The 9,907-nt window shown below is 36.7% G+C and overlaps 1 pseudogene across 1 annotated transcript; it reads left to right on the forward strand.

Annotated features, from left to right (window-relative positions):
• Window positions 1-2,821: 2,821 nt before the first annotated feature.
• LOC105530204 lies at window positions 2,822-3,503 on the forward strand (annotated as a pseudogene). Its single transcript, XR_001004611.1, has one exon. The product of XR_001004611.1 is annotated as a DNA-directed RNA polymerases I and III subunit RPAC2-like (transcript).
• The last annotated feature ends 6,404 nt before the right edge of the window (window positions 3,504-9,907 follow it).

Here is a 9,907-nt window from a genome sequence, read left to right on the forward strand (position 1 = left end):
GCATCTTGGCAGGAAGGCCTCTGGATGTGGACTTTGAATTTTTTCCTACTGAGCACAACTACAGCCTCATTTATTTAATGGCCATCAAAGTCTTTGTGCTAACTGACTGTCTTTGCTGGCCGTGAATAAAGGACTCACACCTGAAGAGAAGAGACTTCTTAAAAGAACGCAGACTTCTTAAATATACAATTGCAACTGTGGTTTCTCAGTACAATTATCAGTTTCTTGTTTATTTTTAAAGCATGTAAATTATCTGATTTACAAAACTATCTTGATGTATTAAAGTTGGCGATTTTACTACTAAAGTAATCATTTCAGGTCTGTCCACAGTTCTATTTTGATAAGCAAAACTTGGCATGCATACCCTTCCAGGCTCAAAATGTAATTCCTACTGGGGAGCTAAAATAAGGTTTCCACCTGGCCACTTTAAAAATTAAATGATTTTTAAAGTGTTGTTTTTCTACGATGTCCAAGCAGATCTTGGCAAGACTCGGAAACGCAGCTGTTCTTTTCACCATGTCAATGTTACTTAATTAATCCATGAGGGCTAGACTTCCTGTAGTTACTACTGATCTTATCCAGCACCCTGTTTGAGGCCAACATCAGCATTTTGCAATATTACCCTCTTCTCTCCCCTCCTAATAAATCCAACTTCTAAACTATTAGCAATGTCAGCAGGATTCACAGAATGTTACTTAACAGGTCAACAAAACTTTCAATTCCCCCTCCTTAGACCTATGATCTCTTCTCTGTGAAAGTTCTCTCACTACTAGAACCCTATGTCTCCTCTCTGCTTTCTTGAAACCACTTTATTCTCACAAGCAATCCTAAACTTGGATACTCTACTCAACTAAACTAAGCCTTCTATGACTGGTTTTCCTCATCCCCTTTCTCCTAGAAAAGCAGCTATGGGATTATAAATGTTTATAGGGTGGGTTCAGTAAAAAGAAGTTCCTTCCCATCTATCCCCATTCACTTTATCGAAGATTTCACTGAACAAGGCAAATCTTGAGGCAGAGAGAGAAAAGTAGGGTGGGGAGTGTTAGGGAGCAATAAGGAGCTCTACTTGTAAGAAAAATAAAAAGCAACAATCTGTTATGGGAAAGAACTTCTTTTTATCCTTGATTTTTCCATTCACCTATCAGACTCTTGCCCCTCAGATTATCAAGTACAAAAATAAAATGTACCGTTTCCTGGCCAAAACAACCAACCATGAAGTTTGATTTAAACATGTCACCTTCTACCATGAATCCAGCACTAAGCAAGGCAGAGGAGGTGCAGCCGAATTCTCTTTCCATCTGAAAACTATCAACTTTCTAGAGACTCCCAGATATGTGATTTCTAGAGAGCAAGATAGTACAGGAAAAAATTAGGCACGTAACAGGTTATTAAAAGGTGAAAGCTATAAAATTCAGAAAAGCCAAGTGCTCAGAATCAACTGGGGCAGTCAGAAAAGGTTTCGAGATCTGACCATGCTGGAGTGGTGACATCATGGCCCAGACAATTTATTTTTAGTAGATAAAAAGTTTGGGGTTGGCAGGTGTTTTTGTTTCTGTTTTTCATTATTTTGAAGCCATCAACTCATTACCCTCTGGCTTGCAGAGTTTCTGAAGGAAGTCTGCTGTAATTCTAACCTTCATTCTTCTCTATGTATTTCTTCTCTAATATGTTTCTCTAAGATTTATTTTTTAAATTTCTGCCAGTTTTCAAATTTTTTGTCTATCATTGGTTTTTAGGTGTTTGAGTATAGTGTATCTAAATGATTTTGGGGGGTATTCATCCTGAATGTGGTTAATATTCTTGGGTCTATGGTTTGATATATTCTATTATTCTTGAAAAAATCTCAACTATTATGCCTTCATATATTATTATACCCTATGCTCTCTCTTTTCTTCATTGCAGATTCCAATTACACCTATGTTAGCCTGTTTGATATTATCTCAAACTCCTGAATGCTCTGTTTTTTATTTCTTTCACTCTTTTTTCTCTTTGAATTTCAGTTTGAGTAATTGATATTGGCCTATCTTCAAATTCACTAATTCTTTTCTAAGCTGTATCAAGGCTACTGATGAAAGCATTCTTCATCTCCATATGTTTTGTTTCTAGCATTTTCATTTGACTCTTTCCCATATGCTCCATCTCTTTACCAAAATTTCCAATCTGCTACTGCATGTTTCTACCTTTTCCATATTAAAGCATCTAACATGTTAATCATACGTATTTTAAACCTCCTATCTGATAGTTTCAATATCTAGATCACCTGTGAGTCTAGATGTGTTCTAGACTCATCTAGAGTGATTGTGAGACATAGTGTGTCTAACAGTGAGCCTAAGGAAAATAATAGTTATGCCTGGAAAGTTGAATAAATTTAATTAAGAGCTGGGTTTTTAATTTATTATTATTGCCATGGTCACCTTCAGTGCATCATCAGCTTCAAATTCCTCTGGCATTATCTTTCACTTTTTATTAATATAATTGAGTTGCTTGCCATTTCTAAACCAATTACTAGCAAGGAAAGTGGAATTACCATGACTGATTTAGACTAGCAAGTGGGAGTAATTCCCTGAGTCCATGGATGGGTCCAGATTCCCAGCAGCATTTAGCTATTCAGTTTCCTAAGAATGCCACGGTTTTGTTAGTAAAGAGAAAGAGAGAAATGACTATTAGGTATACAGTCAACTTTTAAGTTTATGCCAAGACTAAAGCATGGTGACTTTTGTAGATCACCTTAACTCTTACGTTTACAACTGCATGTCTGGCCTTAAGAACTTGCCACTCTGATGACAAGATGGAGAGCTAAACCTAAATAAGAAGTTTTCTTCCTGCTTCGCCTCCATACCTCACATTATGGGACAGAGCCCCTGATCTGCCAGCACCACCTGAGGGTCTGGAAACCACCCAAGCGATGGAAGAGGACCAGGAGCTGGAAAGAAAAATATCTGGATTGAAGACTTCAATGACTGAAGGCGAGAGGAAGACAGTCCTGGAAATGGTCCAGGCAACTGGAACAGATAGACACTGTGTGACATTGTATTGCATGAGGAAGACCATACCCTGGGAAATTCTCTACATTACATGATCATGAAGAACCCGGAAGTGGAATTTTGTGGTTACACGACGACCCATCCTTCAGAGAGCAAAATTAATTTACGCATTCGGACTGGAGGTACCCTTCCAGCTGTTGAGTCATTTCAGAGAGGCCTGAATGAACTCATGAATGTCTGCAAACATGTGCTTGACAAGTTTGAGGCCAGCATAAAGGACTATAAGGATCAAAAAGCAAGCAGAAATGAATCCACATTCTAGTCCCTTATGCAGTATACAAGGAGAACTGTCCTCTAGGATATTCTCTTCCTGATGGTGCAGAACCCAGAATTAGAAGTTTGTGGTTACAGCACACTCTGTCCTTCAGAAAGGCGTGATTCTAGCTGGTGACCCCTTGCAGCTGTTGGAATCTCTGCAAGAACCTCTGTATTCTTCTAATAAATTCCCTCTTGTATTTTTTTTTTAAAGAAGTTTTGCAGAACCCAGGCCCATTTATATTTCTTACTCTAAAATGCCACCTTGTAATATCTGGTCCAGCTGTGTCCTTGAATATATGCTGAAGTCACAGATTCTTCTACAGTATATTGGACTGGGTGATGGTGAAAAGGGAGATTTGGTTTATGCTTTTCCTAGAATAGTAGCTCTCAAACTCTAATGATGCATCTGCGCAATCACTCTCTTCCTGGCATATTCGCAAAATAAAAATAACTAACATTCACATATTTACCAATCATGAAACTCTTTTGCATATTAAGCTCCCCTAAACACAACAACAACAAATGAGCCAGCTAACAATCAACTGCCCACGTTATTTATACCAAAACATCCTGCCTCTAATTTGTTGTACCTTCATCATCTAGGTGATGTCACCCTTTCCTTTTATTGATCCTTCTCTTTAAGTTTTTTCCCAACATGTGCCTAGTACCTTCCTAATATTTATGGTTATCCAATCAGAATTTCTTAAAGTGCTGTAAATTATTTTCCCCACGATTCTTATTAAAGTTACTGTCTTAGTCCATTTTCTCTTATTATAGCAGACTACCACAAGTTGAGTAATGTAAAAAACATGAAAGTTTATTTAGCTCCTGACTCTGGAGGCTGGGAAGTCTCAGAGCATGGTGTCAATATCTGCTGAGGGCCTTTTGCTGCATTGTAACATGGAAGAAGGAATCACATGGCAAGAAGGCAAAAGCAAGAGAGCCAGAGACAGCTTACTTTTATAACAGCCATTCTCAAACACAGCCACTTCCATGATGATAAACCCACTCCCATTGATAGCAATATTAATCAATTAATGAGTGCAGAGGGATTACATTTTCAACACATGAATTTTTGCGGGACACATTCAAACATTACAAATTCCTATTTATGAGTGCCCTGGCTTCAAACTATTTGTAAGGAGGGAAATTTTTCTTCCCGACTCACATCAAGATGTACATTATTGACAAAATGTAGTGATGGGATAAAAAATGAATTAGGTGTTTTCTTATATCTTTGTAAATGATTCAAACCTGAATTAGGTATTATTTTACTGCAAGTTTGTAAGAAAACATAAAATTCTGTACATAGGTAAAATGCAATCACCACTTTGTCTTTTAAATTCTAAAATAGTTTTTAATTGATAGTGATTATGGAAAATATACATTGTTATTATAATAGATGTCTTAGTTTATATCATGCTTACATTTACTTAAAATGGAATATTTCAAAGAAAAAATACAATTAGGCTTAAATTTTCTATTATTTACTTCCATGACTATATGTGTCCTGCAATTGTCAAAATGTTCTGTGGCTTTGGGGATGCAGCAGAGGAAAATTGAGGCTATGCCTTTGTCAAATGACATTAGTCCATAAAATACTCATAGTTCCTTATATTTCCTTTAATATTTTGTGACACATTATGGAGGTATAGACTGTTACACAGTTTCGTTTCAGCAAGGATTTAGATGAAAAGCTGCTCTATCTATCTATGAAGGCAGTCCCCAGTTCTCAAACATTATTTGCACATTAATCTCATCAAAGAAAAATTTGAACTTTATGAGACCTTTTCAGAAACCTAAAAGGCTATCAATGTCTTTAAAAAGATAAGAAGGGGCTGAGCGCAGTGGCTCACGCCTGTAATCCCAACACTGCGAGGACAAAATGGGTGAACTGCTGAGCTCAGGAGTTTGAGACTAGCCTGGGTGTTTTAACATGGTGAAACCCTGTCTCTATCAGCAATTCAAAAATTAGCTGGGTGTCATGGCCCCCATCTGTGCTCCCAGCTACTCAGAGGCTGAGGTGGGAGGATCATTGAAGCCCAGAAGTTGAGGCTGCAGTGAGCAGTCATTGTACCACTGCATGTCAGCCTGGGTGACAAAGTGAGACCCTGTCTCAAAAAAAAAAAAAAAAGATAAAGATAAAGATAAGATGGGGGTGGTGAAGGAAGATCTTTGCCAGGAAACAAGAAATACCCTGGGGCACAAATGTTTGGCATCCTCTCCTTGCAAACCATATTTGTCTAATATCTTAACTATCTCTCATCTAGCCAACAACAATAGTCTCTGAATGATCTTGATTCCACTCTTGAGCTTCCATGTCTGCTCTCCACACTGAAGTCAGAGAGGTCTTTAAACATTTTTAAATGATATAAATGATATGATGTAACATTTTATTTTTGCTACTTTTACTATTTTACTACTCTAGCCTTCTTTCTGCTACATGAGCACATCAATCTGATTCTAACTTCAGGGACATTTCACTGCCACTCCCTTAACTCAGAATTCTACTTATGCTTTTCATGTTTAACTTTTGTGAGTATTATAAATATATATGTGTATATATGTGTATATATATATTTATGGGGTAGCTGAGATGTTGTGACACAGGCATGCAATGCGTAATAATCACATCATGGAAAATGGGGTGTCCATCTCCTTAATTATTTATCATTGTGTTACAAACAATCCAATTATACTCTTTTAGTTATTTTTGAAATGTACAATTAAATTATTATTGAGTATAGTCATCCTGTTGTGCTATTGAATAGTAGATCTTACTCACTCTATTTTACACTCATTAACCATCCCCAACTTCCCTCCACCCCCACTCACCTCACCCTTCCACTACCCTTCACAGCCTCTGATAATGATCCTTCTATTCTCTATCTCCATGAGTTCAATTGTTTTTATTTTTAGATCTCATAAATAAGTGAGAACATATGATGTTAGAATTTCTGTGCCTGGCTTAATTAACTTCACAGAAAGGTCTCCAGTTCCATCTATTTGTTGCAAATGACAGAATGTCATTCTTTTTATGACTGAATAGTACTCCATTGTGTTGATAAGTGAAAAAGTTCAGCCAAATTAAATTTAAAGGAGTTTAATAGAGCAACAAACAATTTGTGAATTGAGCAGCCTCCAGAGCTAGAGTAGGCTCTGAGACACCAGTGCAGTCATGTGGTAGAAGAAGATTTATGGACAGGAAAAGAAAGTGACTTACAGAAAATGAAAGTGAGGTACAGAAACAGCTGGACTGGTTACAGCTTGGCTTTTGCCTCATTTAAACATGAGTTGAACAGTTGGCTACATTTGATTGGCTAAAAGTTGGTGATTGGCACAAGTGTAGGCTATGATGTATTTACACCTCCACTTGTTCACAATGTACAGAAAAGCCTTTAGATTGAAATTAAAATATGTAAGGAGGCAGCTTTAGGCTAAATTTGATTGAGCAATTCTTCCCTTTTGGTCATCTTCTCAATTTTGAGAGATTGACCAAAACTTTAGTCATTGATGTCACTATCACCATTGTAAATGTATTTATTTAGTCTTGAAACCCTCTTGGAAACAGTAGAACAGTGGGTTTTGCAAGGTGGGAACAAAGACTTCAGGCTATTATTTTTTTAAGGGTTAGAGTAGAAGGTACCTCCTTATGCTGGAATGTCTTGTTAACAGGATAAAACAAACAAACAAGGAAAGAAAAAACAGGACCTGGTACGTTCTGGATATGTGTTTTCTCCAAGTCTTAGTGTGACTATGTCACATTTAACATGAGTGACTCCATTTTGGTTTGGTCTGACCCACTGGGGCCTAGTGCATTACCTCAGTCCAAAACAATAGCCTCCCATAATTTTGTTTAAAAATTCCCCCCCTTTGGTCAGGTTCTCACTTAGGCAAAAGTGTGTCCAAACCTTAAGGTCTTAGCAGCACTGTCAGTTACCATCATTTTGGATTTTTGGTCTCAGCATGTCATTCATAGGGTACAGTGCTCTCATGGTCTCACATTTCCTTCAGCTCTTGTCATTCCAGTTAAAGAGAGACCATTTGATATTCTGGAGATGGCCGCATGCAAACATTTAAAACTTTTGAGAGGATATAGTGCACCAGGGAGACTACTGTTATGACTATCAGGAGGATAACACCAAGAGTTTGGAGTATGCTCCTTAGCCAGGATCCCTATAAACCAAACCACCTAAAATTAAATAGATCAGAGAATTAGCTAGATAAACAGTCTACTTGCTTAACTAAGCAGTCTCTTAGTTTATCCCCTACAACTGAATCTCTATAATCTACATTTGATGTATTTCTCCATAGACCACAAGTGCCAGCAGCTGCACAGATACTTCTGTTTAGCCAGTAAGTAATCTAGAGCAATTCTATTATTTACCATAACTTTCACAAGAGATTTTAAAGTCTGTTATGTACCATGGCCTTTCCAGTAGAATCTTCTATAGAGCATATAATGAGGTATTCATTTATAATCATTGCCTCTTTTACTCCAAACTATGGAACAAAAGATCTAACAAATATAGTGCTTCTAGAAGAGTGAAGCCCTCCTGACAATGTTCTCTTTAACCCATTGTGTGGGTAAAGAGGAGTAAACCAACATTTTGTTTCTGACTGATTATGGGGCACTAAATCTACCATTAAAGTTTCTTACTTATGCTGAGTCTTCCTCTTTCATCTATCAAGCGTAAGGTTATCTATGTATAAGGCTGGCTGCAAAATCCTTCACAAATGAAAGTATACCCCATGAGTGCACACGATGGATCCCCTTTTCACTTCTCTTTTCCATAGAGGCATATACAAGCAAAAAATATTCAAAGATAAGAGTCTCATGACACTAGAAGTCTTAATCCATGATCCTGGGAAATGCTGTTCACAACAAGGATGCCATCTTTTTGGAGGGAGAAACATCCCTGATTAGCTTTACCTTAAGGAAATTTTGAAGTTCCAAGAGTGTGGAGGGAGCCTTCTCAGGGATTGTAAGATTATGAACCCAAGGTTCAAGGTCTTAAAGTCTTGCTGAACTGTGGATGGCAAGGGCAGTCTTTCTCATATGTTCTCAGAAGATCCAATCTTCAGGTTCTGGATTGTGAGTCCTCAGTCAGTGAATCATCAAAAGCTTTCTTTACCTGGGGAAAATACACCGTGGCATAATGATCTACTGTCATAACATCAGCCCCATGGGAAAACTTTTATACGACCAGAAAATATGCATTGAAAATCACAATTCAATGAGATACTTCTATAAATGTTTAAACGGCCCATCAGGTAGCTAAATGTACCTGAAACTGTCTTCCCAGGAATATGGGTTTCACAAACCAAACATTGGTCTTAAACTAATTTAGCAATTTAGAAGTTATCACACCAACATATACTTAATCTGGATAAGTTTATCTTTTCCATGATGAGTCATGGAATACGGAACTTTTAATAACAAAAGCTTTAAGGACTCAGGAAGGACAAGGTGTCCATCCTGGTTCTTCATGAGCCCATGTTTAACATTAACTTATGCCCTTTTGAATGCTGGTTATTTCTCCAATTTAGGTGCATAGCACTGAAAACTGATGGGTTATCATAGGTAATTTGACTTAGACCATGGAGTTTATTTAAATTGTATGTATAAACAATTTCAGTATTGGCTGATTTAGCATGAAAATCTGGCAATGTATTTACTTTGTATTCAATTAATTTTTGTGCTACTCGGGGTAGCAGTTTTATAAAGTAGTCAGTCTTTTTAATTAAAATTCCAGGAATTTTTACCCACTTCAAATGATGTGATTCTAAATTTACCAGAAACCCGTATTCTAGCAATCTTTTCAGGATCCTTTCCATTCTTTCATGAAACTCCTGAAAGACACCACATTCTAGGATTTTGCATGCTTAAAGTTTTCAAAAACTGCATCAGCATTAAGCAATTAGCTGTGGAAATGACTTTAAATAGTCACAGTTAAAGATACAATTGACAAGGAAATTTGGTTATTTCTGTGGTCAACAATAACTTAACCATAATTATGATTGATGGATATACTCAAACATATTAGAATTTTAGAAATTCCATACAATTTTGGAACGTGTATTAACATTCATTAAACTGTAACCTGATGAAAATTAAACATTTTTTTTTATTTTGACAATACTTTCCATGTAACTTAACATGTCAAATAATCCTGTTTACCTCTCTTTTTGATGTTTCAGGGGCACTCTGTAGCATCCCAAAGTTAGAGGTCACAAAAGACAATTTTGAAGCTGAAATTTGATTTGGGGAAGGCTGTCAATATGTTAGTGCTTTAAAACACTTGATATTATAAAATAGAGTTCCAGGTCACCATAAGTCATTCATTTAGCCAAAATTATGACTCCAAAATTTTAGAAAGGCAAAACTCTTTGACAGAGGGAAGACTTAGCTTTCCAAACAATCTGTCTCTTGTCTTTCTCTTATTTTTCCTGTAGTTTATTCAAAAGACAAATAAAAATATTGCATTGCCCTTTAATATTACATTAAAATCTTGTTCAAGAGAGAAAGCCCAATCTCACTCTTGCATTAGTGTATCATTAACGTCAACCCCAATCTTTAATAAAACCTTATAGAAAAATCTATT

Source organism: Mandrillus leucophaeus, unplaced genomic scaffold, assembly GCF_000951045.1.
Source record: "Mandrillus leucophaeus isolate KB7577 unplaced genomic scaffold, Mleu.le_1.0 Scaffold804, whole genome shotgun sequence".
Taxonomy (NCBI): domain Eukaryota; kingdom Metazoa; phylum Chordata; class Mammalia; order Primates; family Cercopithecidae; genus Mandrillus; species Mandrillus leucophaeus.